The sequence below is a fragment of the Grampus griseus genome (assembly GCF_964374135.1).
Source record: "Grampus griseus genome assembly, chromosome: 4".
NCBI lineage: Eukaryota > Metazoa > Chordata > Mammalia > Artiodactyla > Delphinidae > Grampus > Grampus griseus.
In genome coordinates, this window is record NC_138997.1 from 9,916,806 (window position 1) to 9,943,976 (window position 27,171).

A 27,171-nucleotide genomic window follows, 5' to 3' on the forward strand; every position below is an offset into this window, starting at 1 on the left:
TGTTACTTTGAATAGATTTAAAGGTCAAAGTGATCCTGGACAATGTGGCAAATGGGGGCTCCGTTTAGCCTGTGTGATTGAGTGACTGTGATGAACAGAACTCCATTCCAGATTCACATTGACTTGTAGACTGAGTTAAAAGATACGTCCACTGTGTGAAGGCATGAAATGTTGGAATTGGTTTTGTTAATTAGGCATAACTTAACATATGCTGACTGATGTTGCACCATTCTAGGTGCTGAAGATCTGCCTATATAGAGCTTATATGTTCAAGCAATGAAGCTAAAAATTAAAAATAATAATGATAAATTGATACTTAATATTGTTACTGAGTCCAAGCTCATACTGCTCGCCATACAGCAGACCAATAAATTGAGAGATGAGTTTTGGGGGCAAGGAATATAGCAACTTTATTCAGAAAGCAGAAACCAAAAAGATGGTGGACTAGTGTCCCACAGAACCGTCTTGCCCAAGTTAGAATTCAGGCTTCTTTTATACTAAAAGGGGCGAGGGTGTAGTTGATTGTTGCCGACTTCTTGATGCCGGAATCCTTTATTTTTGCAGCTTTCCTCCGAGGTCTGGTCACAATGTTTCTATAAATCTCTAACAAGACAAATATTATTCTTTATTCTATAACTTTTTATCTCTATATGAATGGAAAAGTGTTATACCTTTACAGGTCAGAGCGTTGAGAATGGGCTATCTTGTGTATTTCAGGCTTTAGGCAACATTCTTTTCTTTAGTGATTAACTTAGAGCAAAAGCAATAGAATACAAAGGTTAAAGTAAAGGAAACAGATCCAATATGGAGTCAGATTTGTTCTTCCCTATTACAATATGAAGACAGATAGTGAAAAGTGCTGTTAAAATAATAAAGAATGGCAGTGGATGCTATTTTAGATAGAATGTCAGGAAAGTCATTTCTGCAGAAATAACACTTGTTCAGAGCCCTGACTTAAAGAAGGACAAGAGCCCTCAGGGAATGCACTAGCAACCATGTTGCAAAAGGCCCAGCACACAGGTTCTAAAAGCAAACTGTGTGGGTCCAGGCCATACCCACCAGTCACTAGCTCTCATGAATATCTGGAGAAACAATAGTGAAATGTGGAGGCTCTGAGGAAAGAGAGGGCTCCATGTGCCCTAATGTACCTGCAGGAGACTGAGCAAGAGGGAGACTTGTAGGAGGTAAGCGCTTAAAGGTTGTGTGAGTACACAGATCAAGTAAGGCCTAGTAGACCTTGGTAATAAATTAGAGAAGAAAGTTTTGAACACAGGAATCGTAGGATATGACTTATGATTTTAAAAGATCACTTCGACTTCTTGGCAGAGAAACAGCTAGAGGGGCAAGACTGGCAGCAAGAGAGACCCTTAGGACAGGCTGGTAGCACCGTGTAGTTGTGGTATAGGAAATACGAAGTGTCAAAGCAAGAACCTTTGGAGACTGAGCCAGCAGGATTTGCTCTCACATTGTGGTTATGAGATGCAGGGAAGAAGAGAGCAGGGGATGTAAGGATAGATTAGGGAGAGAGCTCGGAAACATGTACTAGAAGGAAAGTCAGGATGGGTGTCTGGGACAAAAAGAATGAGAGGTTAGCTCTTACTCTGGAATTCCACAGCAGATTTGACCTTGATCTATATTAAGGGGTTAATACACTATCACGGTTATTTCTTCCTTAAAAGGAGCATTCTCTTAAGATTCATATAGTGCATACTCTTGGTATCCTGCCCGTATCCCCTTGTAAGTTACCATTTTGGTGCTTGTAGGTCCAACTCCCAGTCAGCCAGCACCTTTGCCGGAGGGCTGTACAGGTAGATGCAAAGTCCTAGGACATTATTTCTCTCTAGGGGAAGCCCTCAAACAATTACTTACAGAAGTTGGGTAAATAACCTAGCTCCCTAACTGCTTGGGCAGAATAACTCTGAGGTGTTCATTTCACACTGGCACCTCAAGCTTCCTGGTGGGATTAAGCTCCAGTTGTCCAGTTTGGTAATAGGTTTGAAAATGCACACTATATATGTTTGTTTCTTTCTTCCGTCTCACCTCTCTACTCCCTGATGGTATTTCCTAGTATTAGCTCCCCCAACAAATTATTTACAGGTCTGTCTTGACTGACAATGGGTTACATCCCTATAAACCCATTGTAAATAGAATGTATCGTAAGTCAAAAATGCATTAAATACACCAAATCTACCGAACATCATAGGTTAGCCTAGCCTACCTTAAACGTGCTCAAACACTTACATTAGCCGATATATTGGCAAAATTATCTAACACACAGCCTATTTTATAATAAAGTATTGAATATCTCATGTAATGTATTGAATACTGTGCTGAAAGTGAAAAACAGGATGGTTGTATGGCTACAGAACGGTTGTAAATGTATCGGTTGTTTACTTTCATGATTGTGTGGCTGACCGGGAGCCACGGCTCACTGTTGCTGCCCAGCATCACCACATACCACTAGGTCAGGAAAAGATCAAAATTCAAAAATTGAAGTATTGTTTCTACTGAATGCACATTGCTTTCCCACCATTGTAAAGTCAAAAAATCGTAAATCAAACCTTTGTAAATCAGGGACTGTCAGTACTCAAATCCTTTTCTCAGGATCTGCTTCTAGGGAAACCAAATTAAGACAGTTCGTACACAGATAAAAATTTCTTGAAGTTGAATATTTTCTAAAAACCTATGGTTTTACATAGTGAGAGTGAGTCCACATTTACTGATGGCTTATAGGTACCATATTGCAAAGATTATCATATTTAATTCTCAAAGCATATTTATAGAGTACATAGTAAATTTATATAGTGTATTTAGAAATAATGTACTTGGGTTGCTAGAAAAGGAAGTGACTATTTAAATATAAGATTCAAACATGATAAGCAGGGGCTCTTTTTTTCTGTTTTATTTACTGATGGATCTCAAACAAGAGTCCTTGTCATATATATGCACTCAAAGAGTATTTGAAAGAACACTTAAACTAAAAATAGTTTACCTCAATCTGGGAAGGATGTTTTTGATGAGAAATCCAGACTCAAAAGGGTACCTGCTTGAGCTATAAAGAAGAAAGGAGCTTTCAAGCAAGCCATAGAGATCAACTGAAGCAATCACAGCAGTCAGTGGGACAGCACACATAAGGTCCCCGTAACTTTGTGGCTGTTATAAATATGTTTTAGAGATGCATTAACTAAGATTCAGAGAAGTAAAACAATTTATTCACAGTCCCAAAACTGATAAAGAGACTAGATTTGAACTCATATATCTGTCCCCCTTCACCTTTGCTAATCTTTAGCTCCTCTTCAGAACTGGCCAAGGTTAGGCAGTTATGCTTTAGAGACTGGGTGTCAGTCCCTATTTTTTATTTTTATTTTCCTATTTTTTAAAACAGAGACTTTATTTTTTAACAAATGTATTAGTCAGCTGGTGCTGTTACAGTGAAATATCAGTAAAATAAATTTATACAGTAAATTTATACAGTAAATTACAGTAATTTATACAGTAAAATAAATTGGATGGCTAAGATAACACACACTTGTTTCTCATAGTTCTGGACGTTAGGGAGAGCCTTCTTCCTGGTTTGCAGGCAGCAGACTTCTTACTGTATCTTTACATGATGGAGAGAGAGTTTGTCCTCCTTTCGTAGGGGAACCAATTCCATCATGGGAAGTCCACCCTCATGACCTCATCTAAACCTAATTACTGCCCAAAGGCCACACCTCCAAATACCATTACACTGGGGAGTAGGTCTTCAACCTATGAATTTATGGGAGAACACAAATGTGTTCAGTCTATAGCAATTAGCGTAAATTTACAGTATGGTTTCAATATTACTTCTCAGGTGTAATTGGGGATTTTAATAAAGGCTTAATCTGGAACCAACATGGGAAATATAGAATTCTAGAATAAATCCAATGGGGCAATGGGAGGGGGAAGGCTGACCCTTGCTCTTTCATATTGTAACAAGTAAACAGTAACACATGAACAAAAAGTCTTGCAAAATATGAAAAATTATAACATACTTAAATAAAAGTGCCTGAAATAAACAAACTGCCATCAGGAAAGAAGGTAAAATTCAACTAACAGGTGCTCCTGCAAAAGAGAAAAGAGAGTTTTTTCCCTTTGACCCTAAGAGGTTGAAGAGAGCAAGAAAAAAAATCTTCTCTAATACGACTTCTAAAATAGGTTCCTGAGACTTGAGACCCTATGGCCAAAACAAAAACAAAGCAAAACAAAAAATGAACAGAGTCCTTAGAAACAGACCAATGGACCCACACTCACTTGCACCCTTAGGCTGAGAACACAATTCACACTCAGAAGTGCATCTAAGTGCATCTCCTTAGGTTTTCTGTGACCTCAATCAATCGCCTTCTCTTCAGTCCCTCTCATTTACCAGCCAGCAGCATGACTTACGTTATACATATTCATTCTACTCCCGCCTCCAGCACAGGGACCCAAGCACATTCTTTCATGAATCATTATCATAACCTTTTAATAGTTGGGAGTATTTTAAAGTAAAAACAAGGAAGAAGTTGAGATTTTTAAATTCCTTTTCTGCCCTTGGGTAAAAGTTATCAGTTATTAAGTTATCAGATTTTTATAGAGGACATCTCATGTCATTTTTAAAAGATTATTTATGCATCATTCTCTCTTTGTCTAAGAAACATGTTTCTATTACTCTCATTCCCAAAGTCTAACCTTACTTTTCTTCTCTTTACATACTAAGAAATTGTTTTTAATAACTCTACCTGTTATTTTGTGAAACTCACTGTAAATAATTTGAGTAGAGAGCTGGATATATAGCCTCCAAAGTCTCTTCTATCCCTGAAATTCTCTGATCCTTTACCTAAATCTTTTTTGAACTCTTTCCAGAAGTGTTTATTATTAGAAATACCTGAAGAGTCCTGTCTTAACACTGTTTTCTGTTAATACAGAGCCTCAGGGACTCTAGTACAGCAAGGCTTTGGTGTATTCAAGCAAGACTAACAACCCCAAAGAATTTTTAAAAGAAATAACTTAGAAATATCACAAAACAAGCACTAAAGGGAAGGGAATAGGAGTTATGTATCTGGGCTGTTAGACATTCTTTTCTAACATACTTAGTTTTTACTATGTTAGTTAATACAATTTAACACCCAAGCGTTTTTTCTAGAGTATACTGAATCTTACTGTGTACTATTTTTTCTTCTGTGTCTCATCTATGGTACTGATCTACCTAGGGTACCACATAGTTTGGCACCTGATCACACACTGTTTATATGATTATTCAAATGCTTCTTTGGGAGATTACAAGTAATTAAATTCACTAAAGTACTGGTTTCTTTCTTTTTTATCAGCCCCAGTACTGAAGTAACCATTATTATATTTCTCAGTATAACCAACAGCCCTGGGCACAATGCCTTGTTCATAATACATTCCCTATTATTGGTTGAGTTAATGAATAAATGAATAAGTACTTGCTGAGTTGAATTAAAATTAAATGCATGCTGGAGAAGAATTACTGTTAGTAGGAATCATGGAAACTGTTTTTGTTGTCTAAGCTGTTCACATGCCATGCATCCTTAGACATGAGAGAGTACTAGGTGCCCAGTACTGTTAAGTGCTTTACTTATATCATCTCACTTAATCCTCACAATAACCTTAAGGAAACAATTAGTCATAAGTCCTTCATTTGCAAAAATAGAAAAATCAAATCAAATTGGATTAAACAATAAGAGGTTACAGCATAAACAGTGTGGGCTCACGCGGGCAAGGATATGTCTCCTGGCTGTATATTATCTAGGCAGGTTCCTGGTAGTGTTAGGTTCTCCCTCTTGGTCGCCAGATTGTTGTAGTTACAGAGAAAACAACCTTATACCTTCAAAATATTGGAAATGCACAAAGGCTTCATTCCCAGAAGTCTCAGCAAATGTCTCTCCAGATGAGCTATGTATCTACCCATCCTGAACCAATAACTGTAACCAGTAGGGTAGAATATGCTGCTGGTTTAAGCTAATCAGGATATCCAGAAATGGAGTGGTATCAAATCACTTGGTATCATGTAGACTAAGAGGGGGAAATAAATTGATAGGTATACCACAGAATGTTCATTAAAGAATGTAGAAATGGACACTAGAATACAAAAAGAAAACCACGATATCCATTACCTCTGTTTTAAAGATAAGGAAACAAAGATGCAAAGGGTTTATGTCACTTTCCCAAGATCACACAGCTAATATTGGCAGAAATGCAACTCAAAATCAAGTCTGTCTCTAACACCAATATATTACACAACCTCCCTTAAGTATTTATTCACTGTCCTTAGATCTGCAGTTTGCCATCTCAAAAGTGCTTCTAAAATCTCCTGCCAATGAAAGACTATCAGTACTAGCAATGAATATACTTTCTTTTTATAATACAACTTTATCTGAACGACATCTCTTCATTTCTATTTAACTGATAAAATAGTTTCATTCACTGCCTAATTTTTCTTCCCGAAGCTAATGTCCACCCACTTATATTTTAGAAACGTGCTGACTGAAGAAAAAAAATGTAAAGAAAAGAAAAAAGGAATTACGTTTCTAATCAACAGTGACAGGAAATTGGTAGGAGCCATATTTATGATAGCAAAAATATTAGAGCATTAACCAAAACATTCAGGGTAGGATTTATTTTTTATTCAATATTTTTTTTTATGAGTTCACAGTGATAGTTTAAGATTCAGTTTAAGACTAAGGAAATCAGTCAGCTTCTTCTGGGTGAATATAATTTTTGCATTCTGATACCCTATAACAGAAATAAACCATTCACTAGCAGTTTAGCTGAGCACATGACATGAATTGACTAGTACATGTAAAGAAAAAACCTCATAAAACTTACTCAGTTTCATTTCAGACATTTAAATGTATCTTAATATTTATAATTTGAGGAGTGTGTATTCAGGCTCTTTTCTCTAATAGAAGTTATATTTATTAAATCTGAAGGTGTTTCCTTTGTCCAATACTTTCTGCTAATTCCAAAGAGACTTTTTGAATCAAGTTTTGGTAACTCTTTGGAATCCTGCTTTCTCTTACCTTTTGCTGGAGGAAGATCGCCTCGCTGATGTTTCGTAACCACGATTAGATGGGCTAGTTTTAATCTTGCTGTTTTTCTAAACTTTATAGCTAGTATTTATGAATATTTCTATTTTAAAGAAGAGTAAGTTCAAACAAATTAGTCTAAACACCTGAATGTCCTCAATTTTACAGTAGAATTTAAAACACTGATTATTCCTAAAATAAAAATGTTAAAAATAGATTGTAATTAGGAACCTGTATTTAAATTTTCATCTTCCTGGATCAGTTGGAGGGAGAATCCCTAAGTCAAGGAAGCCTGCAGAGCCAAGGAGAGCCCAGAGGAGGCAGTGGAGGTCATCAGACCTAGAGAGTGGAGTCTAGTTAGTCACCAAGCCACATGGACTAAAACACACCGTAAAATCTGAGGAACTGAGTTAACCAACCACCAGGTTTGGGTTGGTCTTGGATCAAAACTGACTGTAGGGGGACTAGCACTCTTTGATATGGGAAGTGTTATGGACTGAATGTTATATATCACCTCTATCAGACGGCTATTAACAAATACCTGAAATTATGGGAACAGCTTGGGAACTGAGTAAATGGGTGGAGCAGCTGGAGGAGTTTTGAGGTGCATGCTAGAAAGATCCTAGACTGTTGTGAGGGGACTGTTGATAGTGTGGAAGAAATATTAATAGTCAACCTGAGAAAGAAATAAAAAATTTTATTGTCAACCCGAGGATTATAATGCTTCAGATGGTCTTTCAGAAAGCTCTGAGCACTGTTCTGCCTGTTAGAAGTCAAAGCACTGTGAAATACATTTTTGAGACAAAGAGTTATACGTCAGATGACTTACTGACAGTTGACACCATTGTGTCAGACATTGTGTACAGACAAATCAAGTAGTGGATCATCACGACCCTGTGTAGGATTAAGAAGGAATGTTATCTCCTAAGGAAGTCTGGTTAATTCTGATGCACAGTGCACACTAAGGGGAGAGAGAAGGCCCAAATATGCAGAGGAAAAATTTATGTTTAAATAATTCTTTTCTTGCCATGAAATATGACTTATTTCATCAGTAGAAATAGGGATATTAAATGTGATTCTGGTGAAGGTTTGAAAAATAAAAAAGAGAGCTGGAGAGAAAGCTGTGTCTACGTAGAATACATAAATAATCACGAACAAAATGTCGACAGAAATATGGACATTAAAGGCCATTCTGGCGAGGCCTCAGACAGAAATGAGGAATATACTACTGGACAATGGAGAGAAGGTAATCCATGTTATAAAGTGTCAAGAAATGTCGCTGAATTGTGTTTTTATGTTTTGTGGAAGGTAAAGTGGTGAAGTTGGATATTTAGCTGAAGAGATTTCTAAGCAAGATGTTGAAGGTGCTGCCTGTGTTCTCTTAACTGCATATAGTAAAGTGTGAGAGGAGAGAGGTGAATTAAAGGAGGAATAGTGAAGGGAAAAAGGAACCAGAACTTAAAGATTTGAAAATTGCTCAGCTTCTCCTTGTTGCAAAAAATGAAAAAGCATGTTCTGAGAACACCAAAGTTCTGGCCGGACTATCACTTGATACAGAGATTATGGATTATACAAGTATAAACATTGCCAGTTTGAGCTGAAGGGGCAGGAGATGGACAAAATGGAAGAAGGCTGTCAGACTTCTTCAGTTTTACAGGATGGGACAGTAGAGCTCTTTGGATGTGAACATGCTTCATCCTTCAAGAGAAGGGACGAACAACCCCAAGGCAACTCAGCTATCTGCAGAACTGCCCTTTTTACCATGGGCCCGTGGGACAGGACTAGTTTCTACCAGTTTCAAAGGGCAGGGCATCTTCCATTTTGGGGTGCCAGTATGTCACCACCCAGTGTCTCAGGGGCAAGGCCAAAGCCCAGAGCCTAGTGGGTGGGCCACCCCACTGAACTGAAGAGACAGGGCCTTCCCCCAGAGCCATGGGGGTGATGCTGCCATTCCAGTAGGCTAGAGAGCTTAGCAAAGATGACTACTTTCAAGCCTCAGGATTTAATGCAGTTTGCCTTGTTAAGTTTAAACTTACTTGAGACCATCACCCAATCTCTCCCCGTTTTGAATGGGAGTGTCTCTCTCATGCTTGTCCCGCTATTGTATTTTGGAAGCACATAACTTGTCTGGTTTCATAGGTTCACAGCTGGAGAGGAATTTTGCCTCAACATGCTTCACCCATGTCTGATTTAGATGGGACTTTAGACTTAGAGTTGATGCTGGAATGAGTTAAGACTTTTGGGGCTGTTGGGATAGAACAGATATGTTACATGTGAGGACATGGATTTGGGGGAACCAGGAATAGAATGTCATGGACTGAATATATGTGTTCCTCCCAAATTCACATGTTAAAGCCCTAACCCCAAGTGTGACTATATTTGGAGTGAGAAAGTAATTAAGGTTAACTGAGGTCATAAAGGTGGGGCTCAGATCCAATAGGATTAGCGTCCTTATAAGAGGAGATAACAGAGTACTGTGCTCTCTCTCCTGTGCCCTCTCCCTCCCTCCCTCCTCCCCTCCCTCTCCCCACCCTCTCTCCTTCTCTGTCTTTCTCTCTACCATGTGAGGACACTGCAAGCCAGGATTTATTAGACTTCCTGAGTTCTCACCAGAACCCCACCATGCTGGTACATGATCTTGGACATTCAGCCTTCAGAACTGTGAGAAAATAAATTTCTGTTGTTTAAGTCACCCAATCTGTGGTATTTGTTTATAGCAGCTTGTGCCAATTAATACAGGAAGGGTGGCTAAATTTAAATTGCAACGGAAAAATCACAAGTCATTGGTGTAATTTTATGTACAGTTTTGATAACATTATAAGATATTTGTCAAAGCCCCAGTGCCAAGACCACAAGTCAAACCTGTGGATCATAGATCATATAAAGCTGCATGTATTAAACTTGCTGAGTAAGGGATAATACCCATCTTTACAGAGGGAAAGTTAAGGAAAAGTCAGAGAGAGTTTGTGGGGTTACGTTTAGTCATAGGGTGCTTTCAGGACAGAGGTTGGCAAATGAGGTCTGGGCAAGGATTGGTCAGGATTTGTAAACTAGGATAGTTAGTGAAACTGTCTAGAGTGTTATATTTGGAACACATGAACCCATGCTCTCTATAGAGATAACAGTTAAATCAGTTTGTGGTGGTATCCAGGAAAAAAAAAGTTTATATAGTTATATATATACGTGTATGTGTGTGTGTGTGTGTGTGTGTGTGTGACTGAGCTGGTGTTAAAACAATTTAAGCTTTAAATAGTTTTTCTGGCAGGACATGGTTTGTGCAGTTTACTGTGCTGCAAACAGGAGTAGAATTTTGTGGTTTCTCTTTCATCTCTTATCTAATACTCAGAATAGTGTCTTCCCGTCCCAATTTACTCTTTATCCGTAGCCCTTTCATAGCATTTAGGCTAGATCTTTTATTCTCTTGATTTAAATATTTTATAATTCACCTGAACGTCAAGCTAAGTCATTATATATTTTTCCTGTTTTATTGAGATGTAATTGACATATAACATTGTGTACCTTTAAGGTATTACAACATGTTGATTTCATAAACATATATTGCAAAATGATCACTACCATAGCTTTAGCCAATGCCTTCATCGTCTCACATAATTACCATTTTTTTGTGTGGTGGGGATATACAAGATCTACTGTCTTAGCATCTTTCAAGTTAAGAATACAGTATTATTAACTATAATCACCATGCTGTACATTAGATTGCCAGAACTTGTCTTGTAAGTGGAAATTTGTGCCCTTTGACCAACGTCTCCCTAGTTTTTCCACACCCTTGCCCTTGGGAACCACCATTCTACTCTGCTTCTGAGTTTCGCTCTTGAAGATTATACAAATAAGTGATACCATATATTATTTTCTCTTTCTCCGACTATTTCACTTAGCATAATGCCCTTAAAGTCCATCCATGTTGTTGCAAGTGGCAGGATTTCCTTCTTTCTCATGGTTGAATAATATTCCATTGTTAGGTGTATACCATATCTGTTTTATCCATTCATCCATCAACTGTCACTTAGGTTGTTTCCATATCTTGGCTATTGTGAGTAATGCTGCAATAAACATGGGAGTGCAGCTATCTCTTCAAGATTCTGTTTTCATTTCTTTGGATATATACCCGGAAGTGGGGTTGCGGTATCGTAAGGTAGTTCTATTTTTAATTTCTTAAGGAACCTCCATACTGTTTTCCACAATTTATGTTCCCATCAATAGCACACAGTTTTCCTTTTCTCCACTTCCTTGCAAACACTTGTTATCTTGTCTTTTTGATGATAGCCATTCTAACAGGTGTGAGGTGATATCTCCTTGGGGTTTTGATTTGCATTTCCCTGATAATTAGTGATGTTGACCACCTTTTCACGTAGTTGTTGGCCATCTGTATGTCTTATTTAGAAAAATGTCTGTACACCACTATATTCTTTATCACATTTGTCTAGTGACTATTTTATCTTGTTCTGTTCTTACATTTTCCTACAGTTCTTAATTCTAAGAATTCTTTTTATCTGGTTAAAAATGTACAATAATATAATTTCTGAGTAAATCCTTCTGGGATGTAACTTCCCTCAATGCATTGAGATTTTTGAGTATTGGACAGTTTCTTAAATATATGCTTCTTATACCAAGGTACTAGTATTCAAGACTATTAAAATTGCTAGATAATTTGAGAGAAAAAGGCATTTAATTTTTATCCTTTTTTATTAAAGTTGTGTTTATTATAATGTAAAATTATTATTCTTTCTTTAGCACTAGACTTAACAATATGTTTGCTTGGATTACAGCAGCATGCTTTGTCCCATAGATCTCTGGGGGTGCAAATTCATTCTCTTTTACTATTAATTGTACTTTAGAGGAAAAGTTTGATAAGTACTGCTGTGGCAGAATCATTGTTATTAGAGTCTATTTAAATAAATTTTTTAAGGCTTTACTTTCTAATGTTTGAAATATTCATAGTTTTATGATTTTCACAGGTCAAGCCAATATTTTATTAGAAATTAGCAGAAAGAGAGTATCTGGCGTAAAATTAGAACTAAACTCCACATTTTGTTCGGGTGGAATGAAGAAAAACAAACTTAAAAAAGTCCTTGTCTTGACATTTTCATTAGTTAGTATGACACGATATTGACATTTTTTCCCCTATCATAACAGTTTAACTTGCTCATGAGACATATCTTTCTGCAATTTCAGGAGGGAATTTTGATTATGTTAAAATAAACCAATTATTATTGGTGTTATTCACCATATTTTTATCTGAAAAAAAAGTAATAAAGTGACATTTCTAAAATCATGTTACTGTGTTATCTGAGGGATACCACTGATATTTCCACTTAATGTTTGTTTTAAGAAACGTAAACTATATTTATAATATATGATAGGTTTAATGAATGATTTGTTTCATTTTCATTGTTACAACTCTCAAATATATTCATTTGACCTTAACTAAAATTTTAAACTTTGGCAAACTTCGGAAATTAGAAGCCACTACAATAAATAAATAACAATGATATTGTCCTGATAGATTTGGAACATGTCAATAGCTTGTTTGTTTTGTTTTTCCTGAAAGCAAACTAATCAACAGCTGTGGCTAGAACAGCCCCTCTAAGTTAGAAAATGAAATATTGAACATTGGGATAAGCTATAGAATATATATACATTTATTAACGCTTCCATTTAGTAATTTATGATGTCAGAACTCAAATGTTCTAAACAGTTTGCTAAGGTTTTAAAAACATTTTAGGTTGACTGTTTTGAGGCAGATCCTGAAATTCTGAGGATATGAAATCAAGACGTTTTTCTATTGTGGCAAGAGAGATTTTTACACCTGGTAACAGGGAAGAATCATGGAATCTGTGTGTGTGTGCATTGTTTCCCAGTCTCCTCTTGAATATTTTAGCAAAAGTAAACATAAACCTCCTCATTATGGAAGAGCTTGAATACCTTGAAAATATCAATATGGATATTTGTGAATCTTTGTTTCCCAATTCTGTGTCCTTCATCTAAATGATGAAACACATCTGGGGTATACTGTTTTGAAGGAAAGTAAAAAAGATCTGTTCACCCCCACTCAAAATATGCTCCATCCATCTCTGCCCAAGCATCTGAAAAGATGGGGAAACTAAGCCATCTGGAAAAGTTGGTGAGAATTGTTTCATTTTGAATGGGTGAATTATTGCGGGGATTTCTAATCTAAAAGTAAAAGAAAGACTGACTTTAATGGAGAAGTATTTTCTTACAGTAAGATGAGTGAAGTTCCTTTTGAGGTGAAGCAGGAAGAAGGACTAGGAATTTCAGATGCATAAGACTAAAAATAGAGATGTTTCCTTATCTTAAATTTATGGGAATTGTTTTCAGTCTCTGTGTTGGTGCTTCAGATGTTTGAAGTGTTAAAATGTCCCCAGGTAATTCTAATTGCTAGCTCTATTGAAAACCACTAACCTGGAAAAGTTGATCTTGTATTTTACAAGAGAGAGGAATAGAGATGGGATATGGAGATTGAGAAAGAAAAGAAAGGGGGAGAGAGAGAGAGAGAGATTGGTGGGAGGGGAGTGATCTGGAAATATATAAAGCATTTATATCAGAAATCTTATGGTTCTAGCACTTAGTTTTTGATTCCTCAGGACTTTAAGTGGCCTAGGATACCCATAAAATGTCTTGTCCTAGAGTTTTAGCCCTGGATGAGGTCAACATAAATGGCCTTTAAGAGATTGTGAGATAATATGAAATCATTATCTCAAAGAGATAACTGTGTTCCCATGCTCATTATAGCATTGTTCACAGTAGCCAAGGTATGGAAACAACCTAAGTGTTCATTAATGGATGAATGGATCAAGAATTTGTAGTGTATATATACACAATGGAATATTATTCAACATTAAGAGGGAAATCCTGACATTTATGACAACATGGATAAAACTGGAGGGCATTATGTGAAGTGAAATAAGCCAGACAGAGAAAGACAAATCCTTCATGGTTTCCCTTATATGTGGAATTTAAAAAAAGTCAAACTCATTGAAACAGAAAGTAGAAAAGTGGTTGTCAGGAGTGTAGGAAATAGGGAGAGATTGATAAAAGGTACAGACTTTCAGTTATAAGATGAAAAAGGTCTGAAGATCCAATGTATAACAAGGTGACTCAGAGTTGATAGCACTAATACTGTACAATTGAAATTTGCTAAAAGAGTAGAATTTAAATGTTCTCACCAAAAATACATACATACGTACATACATAAATAAATAAAAAACATTGCGGGATATTATGAGATGGATCCTTAGTTGTCATATTTATCCCTGTTGCCGATTGAGTATGTTAATTATTACTTTTTAAAAATTAGTGGGAAAAATTGGGAGATTGGGATTGACATATATACACTAATATGTATATAATAGATAACTAATAAGAACCTGCTGTATTAAAAAAATGAAATAAATTTCAAAAATTAAAAAAAAAAAATTAAGCAACTCTCCGCAATATAGTTCAATGATTGCTTGCAGGTTGAGAGTAGAGAATAGTATTTCTCAAGTTTCTGGGAAACAGCTGCAGTTACCTGATAAAGGAACACCGCCCTGGCAAGGACCTGAACCCTGTACCTTACAGGCCTCAATGATGTGAATTATACTCACAGTATCAAAATGTTTCACACAGTAACACATTCTTAAAATAGGTTATGCATAACCAAATACAGTATTTCAAGCTCCATTTAGCCATTGCAGGGAATAGAAACTTACCTTTCTTGACCTAGATATTGTATAGCTCTTAATGCTGCCAAAGATTTCATTAACATTTCTGGCTGCTTCAGACTATGTGATCATTTTGAGCTTGCAATGAATACTCCTTAGTCCTTGAGGAGTGTTTCTGGAAAGCATGTCCATGATGCTCCAACTTTAGAATCAGATGAAATTCTTCCTGAAGATTCAGATTCTTGGACCTAGATATGCTAAATCAGAATCTCTGAGGGTAGATCCTAAGAATATACAAGTACAGTATATCCCTTAGGTCTTTCTAGTACACCACGTTTGAGAATAAGTCTTATGTTCCAGTGGGAAAGTTAGAGGGACTCTTACCACCTACAAATATGTAAATTTGAGATAAATTTGGCTTTGATGGGGAACAACAAGAAAATTCATCAAAGGCAGACCTGTAGTTGAGTCTGAGACTAGATAGTGGAAGGGCTGGGGGTAAGAAAGAACAAAAGAAATAAAAGATTGAGAAGCTTTACGTAGAACCAGAAGAAGACTCCACTTTGGAAAACAAATATAAAGCAGTTATCATGTCATATAGAAGAGGAAAATAAGAAGTGATACTCAGAAAGCGATATTTAAAAGCAAGGAATTATTTCAAAATAGTGACTCTGCACTGCAACTATTTTGTGCTGCTATAGAAAAATCACAATTGAAGACCATTATTTTCAGTAATTCATGCAACCCAGTCTCATCTGGTTCCTAATGCTTTGCAAATTCTAATACAAATATTGGTCTCCATTCCCATAGTCCAGAGTTGCTATTTTAAATATTTTAATTCTAAATTTTCATGATTTACCTACATGCACTCTAGGTCAGTGCTTCATTTTTTTCTCCTATTTTATAATGTCACTTTTTTTATATATACAGCAGGTTCTTATTAGTTATTTATTTTATATATGTTAGTGTATATATGTCAATCTCAATCTCTCAATTCATCCCACCACCAACCCCCCACCTCCCCCACTTTCCCCCCTTGGTGTCCATACGTTTGTTCTCTACATCTGTGTCTATATTTCTGCCCGGCAAACCAGTTCATCTGTACCATTTTTCTAGATTCCACATATATGCGTTAATATAAGAGAGATTTGCTCTTTCTGTTTTGCTCTTTCTGACTTACTTCACTCTGTATGACAATCTCTAGATCTATCCATGTCTCTACAAATGACCCAATTTTGTTCCTTTCTATAGCTAATATTCCATTGTATATATGTACCACATCTTCTTTATCCTTTCATCTGTTAATGGGCATTTAGATTGCTTCCATGACCTGGCTATTGTAAATAGTGCTGCAGTGAACACTGGAGTGCATGTGTCTTTTTGAATTGTAGTTTTCTCTCGGTATAAGCCCAGTAGTGGGATTGCTGGGTCATGTGGTAATTCTATTTTTAGTTTTTTAAGGAACCTCCATACTGTTGTCCATAGTGGCTGTATCAATTTACATACCCACCAACAGTGCAAGAGGTTTCCCTTTTCTGCACACCCTCTCCAGCATTTCTTGTTTGTAGATTTTTCTGATGATGCCCATTCTAACCAGTGTGAGGTAATGCCTCATTGTAGTTTTGATTTGCATTTCTCTAATGTTAGTAATGTGGAGCAGCTTTTCTTGTGCCTCTTGGCCATCTGTATGTCTTCTTTGGAGAAATGTCTATTTAGGTCTTCTGCCCATTTTTTGATTGGGTTGTTTGTTTTTTTTAATATTGAGCTGCATGCTGTTTATGTATTTTGGAGATTAATCCTTTGTCCATTGATTTGGTTGCAAATATTTTCTCCCATTCTGAGTTTGTTATTTTGTCTTGTTTATAGTTTCTTTTGCTGTGAAAAAGCTTTTAAGTATAATTAGGTCCCATTTGTTTAGTTTTGTTTTTATTTCCATTACTCTACAAGGTGAGTCAAAAAAGATTTTGCTGTGATTTCTGTCAAAGAGTCTTCTTCCTATGTTTTCCTCTAAGAGCTTTAAAGTGTCCAGTCTTACATTTAAGTCTTTAATCCATTTTGAGTTTATTTTTGTGTATGGTGTTAGAGAGTGTTCTAACTTCATTCTTTTACATGTAGCTGTCCAGTTTTCCCAGCACCACTTACTGAAGAGGCTGTCTTTTCTCCATTGTGTATCCTTGCCTCCTTTGTCATAGATTAGTTGACCATAGGTGCGTGGGTTTATCTCTGGGTTTCTCTCCTGTTCCATTGCTCTATAATTCTATTTTTGTGCCAGTACCATATTGTCTTGATTACTGTAGCTTTGTAGTATAGTCTGAAGTCAGGGAGTCTTATTCCTCCAGCTCTGTTTTTTCCCCCCAAAATTGCTTTCACTATTTGGAGTCTTTTGTGTCTTCATACAGTTTTTAAGATTTTTTTGTTGTAGTTTTGTAAAAAATGCCATTGGTAATTTGATAGGGATTGCACTGAATCTGTAGATTGCTTTGGGTAGTATAGTCATTTACACAATATTGATTCTTCCAATCCAAGAACATGGTATATTTCCATCTCTTTGTGTCATCTTTGAATTCTTTCAGCAGTGTCTTATAGTTTTATGAGTACAGGTCTTTTGCCTCCTTAGGTAGGTTTATTCCTAGGTATTTTATTCTTTTTGTTGCAATGGTGAATGGGATTGTTTCCTTAATTTCTCATTCTGATCTTTTGTTGTTAGTGTATAGGAATGGAAGAGGTTTCTGTGTATTAATTTTGTATCCTGCAACTTTACCAAATGTACTGATTAGCTCTGGTAGTTTTATGGTGGCATCGTTAAGATTATCTAGGTATAGTATCATGTCATCTGCAAACAGTGACAGTTTTACTTCTTTTCCTATTTAGATTCCTTTTATTTCTTTTTCTTCTCTGATTTCCGTGGCTAGGACTTCCAAAACTATGTTGAATAATAGTGGTGAGAGTGGACATCCTTGACTTGTTCCTGATCTTAGAGGAACTGCTTTCAGTTTTTCACCATTGAGAATGATGTTTGCTGTGGGTTTGTAGTATATGGCCTTTATTAAGTTGAGGTAGCTTCCCTCTGTGCCCACTTTATGAAGAGTTTTTTTCATAAATGGGTTTTGAATTTTGTCAGAAGCTTTTTCTGCATCTATTGAGATGATCATATGGTTTTTATTCTTCAATTTGTTAATATGGTGTATCACATTGATTTGCATATATTGAAGAATCCTTGCATCTCTGGGATAAATCCCACTTGATCATGGTGTATGATCTTTTTAATGTGTTGTTGGATTCTGCTTGCTAGTATTTTGTTGAGGAGTTTTGCATCTATATTCATCAGTGCTATTGGTCTGTAATTTTCTTTTTTTGTACTATCTTTGTCTGGTTTTGGTATCAGGGTGATGGTGGCCTCATAGAATGAGTTTGGGAGTTTTCCTTCCTCTACAATTTTTTGGAAGAGTTTGAGAAAAATGGGTGTTAACTCTTCTCTGAATGTTTGATACAATTCACCAGTGAAGCCATCTGATCCTTGACTTCTGTTTGTTGGAAGATTTTAATCACAGTTTCAATTTCATTACTTGTGATTGGTCTGTTCATATTTTCTGTTTCTTCCTGGATCTGTCTTGGAAGGTTATACCTTTCTAAGAATTTGTCCATTTCTTCCAGGTTGTCCATTTTATTGGCATAGAGTTGCTTGTAGTAGTCTCTTAGGATGCTTGGTATTTCTGCCATGTCTGTTGTAACTTCTTTTTCCTTTCTAATTTTATTGATTTGAGTCCTCTCCCTCTTTTTCTTGATGAGTCTGGCTAATGGTTTATCAATTTTGTTTATCTTTTCAAAGAACCAGCTTTTAGTTTTATTGATCTTTGCTATTGTTTTCTTTGTTTCTATTTCATTTATTTCTGCTCTGATCTTTATGATTGCTTTCCTTCTGCTAACTTTGAGTTTTGTTTCTTCTTCTTTCTCTAGTTCCTTTAGGTGTAACATTAGATTGTTTATTTGAGATTTTTCTTGTTTCTTGAGGTAGGCTTGTATAGCTATAAACTTTCCTCTTAGAACTGCTTTTGCTGCACCCCATAGGCTTAGATCATCATGTTTTCATTGTCATTTGTCTGTAGGTATTTTTTGATTTCCTCTTTGATTTCTTCAATGATCTCTTGCTTATTTAGTAATGTATTGTTTAGCCTCCATGTGTTTGTAATGTATGTATTTTTTCCCTATACTTCATTTCTAATCTCATAGCGATGTGGTCAGAAAAGATGCATGATATGATTTCAATTTTCTTACATTTACTGAGGCTTGATTTGTGACCCAAGATGTGATCTATCCTGGAGAATGTTCTGTGCACTCTTGAGAAGAAAGTGTAATCTGCTGTTTTTGGATGGAATGTCCTATAAATATCAATTAAATCTATCTGGTCTCTTGTGTCATTTAAAGCTTGTGTTTCCTTATTAATTTTCTGTTTGGATAATCTGTCCATCGGTGTAAGTGAGGTGTTAAAGTCCCCCACTGTTATTGCATTACTATCGATTTCCTCTTTTATAGCTGTTAGCAGTTGCCTTATGTATTGAGGTGCTCCTATGTTGGGCATATATATTTATAATTGTTATATCTTCTTCTTGGATTGATCCATTGATTATTATGTAGTGTCCTTCCTTGTCTCTTGTAACATTCTTTATTTTAAAGTTTCTTTTATCTGATATGAATATTGCTACTCCAGCTTTCTTTTGATTTCCATTTGCATGGAATATCTTTCCATCCTCTCACTTTCAGTCTGTATGTGTCCCTAGGTCTGAAGTGGGTCTCTTGTAGACAGCATATATATGGATCTTGTTTTCGTATCCATTCAGCAAGCCTGTGTCTATTGGTTGGAGCATTTAATCCATTCACATTTAAGGTAATTATCGATATGTATGTTCCTGTGACCATTTTCTTAATTGTTTTGGGTCTGTTTTTGTAGGTTCTTTTCTTCTCTTGTGTTTCCCACTTAGAGAAGTTCCTTTAGCATTTGTTGTAGAGCTGGTTTGGTGGTGCTGAATTCTCTTAGCTTTTGCTTGTCTGTAAAAGCTTTTGATTTCTCCATCGAATCTGAATGGGATCCTTGCCTGGTAGAGTAATCTTGGTTGTAGGTTCTTCCCTTTCATCACTTTAAATATATCATGCCACTCCCTTCTGGCTTGTAGTTTCTGCTGAGAAATCATCCATTAACTTTATTGGAGTTTCCTTGTATGTTATTTGTCATTTTTCCCTTGTTGCTTTTAATAATTTTTCTTTGTCTTTAATTTTTGTCAATTTGATTACTATGTGTTTTGGTGTGTTTCTCCTTGGATTTATCCTGCCTGGGACTCTCTGTGCTTCCTGAACTTGGGTGGCTGTTTCCTTTCCCATGTTACAGAAGTTTTAGACTATAATCTCTTCAAATATTTTCTCAGGTCCTTTCTTTTTTCTCCTTCTGGCACCCCTATAATGTGAATGTTGTTGCATTTAATGTTGTCCCAGAGGTCTCTTATTAGGCCATCTTCATTTTTTTCATTCTTTTTTCTTTATTTTGTTCCATGGCAGTGAATTCCACCACTCTGATTTCCAGGTCGTTTATCTGTTCTTCTGCCTCACTCATTCTGCTATTGAGTCCTTCTAGTGTATTTTTCATTTCAGTTATTGTATTGTTCCTCTCTGTTTGTTTGTTCTTTAATTCTTCTATGTGTTTGTTCTTTACTTCTTTTAGGTCTTTGTTAAACATTTCTTGCATCTTCTTGATCTTTGCCTCCATTCTTTTTTCGAGGTCTTGGATCATCTTTGCTGTCATTATTCTGAATTCTTTTTCTGTAATGTTGCCTATCTCCAGTTCATTTAGTTGTTTTTCTGGGGTTTTATCTTGTTCCTTCATCTGGTACATAGTCCTCTGTCTTTTCATTTTGTCTATCTTTCTGTGAATGTTGTTTTCATTCCGCAGGCTGCAGGATTGTAATTCTTCTTTCTTCTTCTTAGCACTTCATTTTTTAATTAAAATTTTTATTGAGGTCTAGTTGACATACTACATTGTATTATTTTCAAGTGTACAACATACTGAGTCATTATTTGTATATATTGTGAAATGGTTACCACACCAAATCTAGTTAGCTTTCATCACCACACATATTTACAGAATTCTTTTTGTGATGAGAACTTTTAAGATCTCTTTTAGAAACTTTCAATTATGCAATAATTGATAGTATTAGTAATTATAGTTGTCATGCTGTATATTACATCCCCAGGACTTATTTTATAACTGAAAGTTTGTACTTTTTGAATCCCTTTTCCCCACCCCCCAACCATGGCAACCACCAATCTGTTCCCTGTATCTATGAGCTTAGGGTTTTTGTTTGTTTAGATTCTACATATAAGTAGATCAGTGTTTCTTAAACTTTAGTGTGATTAGATAACAACAATTGAAGAATCTCAGGCTCCACCCTCAGGGACTAAAGTTTTAGATGTTGTTTGGCAGGGTGCGGTGTGGGGCAGGAATTCACCTTCAGTCACTCAAGCGGTTTTGTGTGAAGTGATTTGTACGTAGAACATTCCTTTTGAGCCTTTCCTTTTTGTCTTTTCCAGGGTATTCCTCCTTTCAAGTTTTCCCCTTCTAATTGAATCTTCAACTTCTTTGCTACCTTGAATTCTTCTCCCAGTTTGAACAAATTTAAAATACTTACATTATAATATTTTTTCCCTTTAAACTTGTAGTAGCTTCCTAGAGCTGTAATAACAAATTACCCAATTTTAAGCAATTTTAAGTTGCTTAAAACAACAGAAATTGATTGTCTCACATTTCTGGAACCTAAAAGTCTGAAATTAAGACATCAGCAAGCCATGCTCCTTCTCAAGCCTCTAGAGGAGGATGCTTCCTTGCCTCTTCCAGCTTCTCATAGCCCCACACATCTCTTGGATTACAGCAGCATAACTCCAGTCTCTGTGTCAGTCTTCATATGGCTGTCATCCCTCTGCATGTATATGCCTCGTCTCTCTGTGTGTGTATGCCTCTGTCTTCACATGGTCTTCTTCTCCCTGTGTTTTTACTTTCATCTTCTAAGAACACAAGTCATTTTGGACTAGGGCCAACTCTAATGTAGTATTACCTTGTTCTAACCTGATTACATCTACAAAGATTCTATTCCAAATAAAGTCACATTTACAGCTACCAGGAGTTAGGACTTGAACATGTCTTTTGGGGGACACAAGTCAATCCATGACAAAACTGTATGTTACAGTCTAGCTGATTCCCCATCTCTCTCCTTTCTTCCTCAGCTAAGATTCTGGAACAAATAGTCTACACTCAGTATTATCACTTCTTTGTCTCCTACTGAAATCTGACTTTGGACCTCACTAGCCAACTGAAGCTGTGCTCACTAGAGTAATTATTGAAATTTTAATTGAAAAATCTGAAGAGCACTTGTTTGTTCTTAACTTACTTGATATCCTTACTGTCCTCCAAAGTATTAAGCATTCTTTTCTTGAAGCTCCTCCTATTTGAATGAACCTAAGTCAATCGGGTTACATACAACTTTCAGTTTCATTTTATTACATAAATATAGCCACGAAAGAAGTTATAATGGAAGCAAATCTTATATAAAATTATGCCACACATGCAGGTAATCTTAATTGAACTTTAGAAATAGTAGCACAGAAATAGTTCCTGAAAACGGTGCTATTAACTGGGGGAACTTACTGTTCTTTGTCCTTTCAATGCTCCAACCATCACTTTTCATGTAAGGATTTCACAAAGAAGACACACCAAAAGGCAGAATTCTATTATTTTACATAAGTTCATGTATCATATCACATTACCTATATAATAGTATTTAAAATTCAATTATATACACCATTATAATGTAGCTGTCACCTTATATTCTTTCTACATCCAGGAATACTGTTCCTTTCCCTTCAGTGATCCTTTTTACTCATTGTATTAATTATCTACTGATGAGTAATGATATTACAACTGTCTTAGTGACATAAACAATATACATTTATTATCTCAGTTTTTATGGGTCAGGAGTTTTTGTGGGTCAGGTATACCTTAGCTGTGTCTTTTTCTTAGAGGTTCACAAGGTTGTGATCTCATATGAGGCTTGACTGGGGAAGGATCCACTTACAAACTCACTCAGATTACTGGCAGAACTCAACTCCTTTCAATTTTATGGGTGAGGTTCTCAATTCCTTGCTGGCTCTTAGCTGGAGGCCACCCTTAGCAGCTAGAGGTCATTTGTAATTCTTCAGTACATGAAGTTCCCTAATGTGACCATTTGTTTCCTCAAAGCCAATAAGAGAGAGCGACTCCAGCAAGATGAGTGTATAATCTTATGTAGTCACACAATCATATATAGACAATCACGTCCATTCCATCTATTGTTAAAAGCAAGTCACAGATCCTTCTCACACTCAAGGAGTGGGGCTCCCACACAGACATGAACACCAGGTGGTGAGCATTATGGGAGCCACCTTATATGTCTTCTGTCCCCTGACATTTAGTCTTTTAACCCTAAATATTCTGCTTAAGTAACCTCCTTCATATATGACTATAGCTATACACTGTTGGTTCCAAAATCTATATCCCAATAGAAATAGCTCTCCAAAAACCTCAATCAATATAGTCAAGTCTCATGAGATATTGTTGTGTTAATGTAGACATTTCTATGTAGAAATCAACATCAGCGTTCTTCCTTTATCTCCAAATTGCTCCTCCCTCTTTTTGCCTCCTTAGATGATGACACATTCTATGTCAAGTGCATGTGATCACAAACCTGAGACTGTAATTTAATAGTCTGGGGTAGAACCCAAATATCAGTATTTTAAAGAAGCTTTCCAAGTGATTCTAATTTGTAGCTGTGATTGATAACCTATGTATCTATAGCATTACTCTGCTTTGTCTGCTTCATAACATATATCAGAATCTGAAATTATTCTCCATTATTGCCTTATTCTTTTTCTGTCTCTCCCTTAGAATGTAAGCTCCTTGAAAAGTTGTTCACCATTATATCACCAATATCCGTATATAACAATTTTTGGCATATAGTAGGTATTCAGTAACTTACTTATTGGATCATTAAATGTTAAATACCATTTATTATAAGTCAGCATTATGCTTAGTGTTTTATGTATATTATTTTATTAATCCTCACAAAACTCTTATGACTCTATTTTTAATTCTATTATTCTCCTTTTATTGATTAGGTAAGTGTGGCAAAGTATTGATAATTTACCCAAGGTCACATGTGTAAAGTAGAACTAGGATTGAAACCACATGTGCATTACTCCAGAGCTTATGGTTTTGACCAATATATTATACATATGCTTTCCAGCTATATTCATTTCTTGCTCAAATTGCTGTTCCTTTGAGTATGTTGTTTCTTTTGAAATAGCCTCTTCATTTGGTGATTTATTAATCCACTGTGGTAGGATTAGAAATCAAATCATCTATATCCACCAGAATATAGTTTCTTCATTTTGCTCACCATCCTTACATATTCCATTTTTTGATGGATGGTTATTCTGAATGCAGTTATTATCAAACAATACATGCTGCCTGTTCTTCAGCAGTTTTCTAGACACAGAGCAGGAGCATACCATCTGACATGCTCCCCATTCTTCACTTTGATCCATAACTTTGATCCACAAATTTCTCTGCATTTTACAATAATGAATTCCCCAAACATCCCTTGAGTTAAGTGAATATTTATTATCTTCATTTTACAGATGCATAAAGTTAGGCATAGAGTAATTAAATAAATTCTTCAAGGACAGACAATGAGTTGATTGGAAAATCAAGGTTAACATTGAAGATTTTGGATTCCTGCTTCTAAAAGGAATGGATGGCGTCTTAAGTTGGTTTCACTATACATAGTTGAAAATGTTTATTGTAAGCTTTCTCAGTATATCCTTCATTAGTTTTTGGACATTGTCCAGAAGAATTCACAGTAAATTGATATTTAGCCCTTAGATATGTATGAAGTTTTTGTCTGTTGGATTCTGTGGGAAATGCAGAAATGAAACTGAAGAAAGAATTTAGCCCATGGTAATTATATCTTCCTATAGAGATTCTGGTAATTATGTTTGGATATATTTTTACTGTATATTTTAAAGGTTTTTATTTTGTAATGTAGTTCTAATTTACCATATAGAAGTAAGCCAGTAATTAAGCTGAGATTACTTTCTACTCCCAGCCAACACTTAGAACATAATCAGAGTTATTATTGCAAAATTGTTTAAAGTTATATTACTATTTATGAATATGAACCCAAACCAAAATACATTGCACAATAACATAATTAAGAAAGACTATATTATTTCACTGTGTTGCCATTCAAATAACCAAATTAAAACTATATATCCTCCATTTCACCAGCAGTATGTTGTTAGACTCATAAAAGATCCTTAGTTGATTTGCAACCTCTTATATTTGGCTCTTAAACAAGATGATATATCTTTCTGGTTTTTTATTCTTACATTTTTTAATGTAAAATTTATTTAACAACATATGTATATAGTGCATCACCTCTGCATAATTTTTAATTTGTTCAGATATTGAGATTTTGTTGAATCAAAATTTAATGCATGGTCAAAATTATTGTGATTAAAATGATCTTTTAGCAAGCCCAAGAAATAAGATATAAATCAGAAAAGGAAATTAATTAAAAAATGGAATTTAAGTTTAAATAGGATTTTATTTTCATCTGCATGTGTCACTTAAATCACTAGTAAGTACAGTGTAGATATTCCTTTAAAAACTAAAGATATAACTACCATATGACCCAGCAATCCCACTACTGGGCATATACCTTGAGAAAACCATAATTCAAGAAGTCACATGTACCCCAATGTTCATTGCAGTACTATTTACAATAGCCAGGACATGGGAGCAACCTAAATGTCCATTGACAGATGAATGGATAAAGAAGATGTGGTAGATATATACAATGGAATATTACTCAACCATAAAAAGGAGTGAAATAGGGTCATTTGTAGAGATGTGCATAGACCTAGAGTCTGTCATACAGAGTAAAGTAAGTTAGAGAAAAACAAATATTGTATATTAATGCGTATATGTGGAATCTAGAAAAATGGTACAGATGAACGTATTTGCAGGGCAGGAATAGAGATGCAAATGTAGAGAATGGAAGTGTGGACACAGTGGGGGAAGGGGAGAGTGGGATGAATTAGGAGATTAGGTTTGACATATATACACTACCATGTATAAAATAGATAGCTAGTGGGAACCTGCTATATAGCACAGGGAGCTCAGCTTGGTGCTCTGTGATGACCTAGATGGGTGGGATGGGTGGTGGGGAGGTCCAAGAGAGAGGAGATATATGTTATACATATAGCTGATTCACTTTATTGTACAGCAGAAACTAACACAACATTGTAAAGCAATTATACTCCAATAAAAAAAGAATATGCGCTAATTTAAGATTTCCTGGTAACATGATAAATATGTTCTGCAGATGTGTATCTTAGAAAGTTAGGCATTAGATATAAATCTTTGTAATGAATAATGTTGTTAATCAGGGGCTTTTCAATTTTCTATCCTTCAAACTCCTTAAGAGAATTGGTTTCAACCATTCCAGGGTATAGTAACAAATTTACTGGGATATGCAATTTAAACATGAACTTCCTAAGACAGCTGCTTCATTAATAGTTAGGTGAATAGATGATACTTCCATTTATTTCTTGTTTCTGAAAACTTTCCACTTACTTGCATGTACCAGAGGACCTTGTCTTGAATAACAAAATAAAAGCAGATAGAATCAGTACAACTGGCAGTGTGACTATTTTGGATTCTAATTGAGTAGGCAAGGGAGAATTATGACTTTCATCAGTTAGACTAAAACTTCAATCATTCTACCAGTAGAAGTCCTCTTACTGATTTACCAAAGTTCTCACCACCAAATTTCCCACCAACCTTCCTCCCCTCCTCTACCATCCCCAACCACTGGCAAACACTAATATGTTCTCCATTCTAAAATTTTGTCATTTCAAAATGTTATATAAATGGAACCATACACTATGTAATCTTTTGAAATATTTTTTCACTCAGAATAATCCCATGAAGAAAAATCCAAATTGTATGTGTCAATAGTCTGTTCCTTTTTATGGCAAATTAGTATTCTATGGTGTTTATTTACCACAGTCTCTTTAACCATTCACCCACTGAAGGATGTTTTGGCCGTCTCCAGTTTTTAAATATTATGAGTAAAACGTCTGTGAAATTTATGTACAGGTTTTTGTGTGAACTGATTTTATTTCTTTGGAATAAGTGTCCAAGAGTACAATCGCTAAGTTGTATTAAGTATTAGTTTCCTTTTGATACTATAACAAATTACCATAAATTTAGTGACTTAAACAATATAAAATTTGTTATTTTACAGTTATGGATGTTAGAAATCTCACTGGCCTACAATCAAAGTGACTGTAGG

The 27,171-nt window shown here is 35.7% G+C and overlaps 1 protein-coding gene across 1 annotated transcript in view; it reads left to right on the forward strand.

Annotated features, from left to right (window-relative positions):
• The window catches only part of CCSER1 (coiled-coil serine rich protein 1), a gene marked incomplete at both ends in the record, with an annotated part of 1,097,278 nt that overhangs the window by 587,136 nt on the left and 482,971 nt on the right, over positions 1 to 27,171 (forward strand). The gene's annotated exons all lie outside the window — the stretch shown is intronic.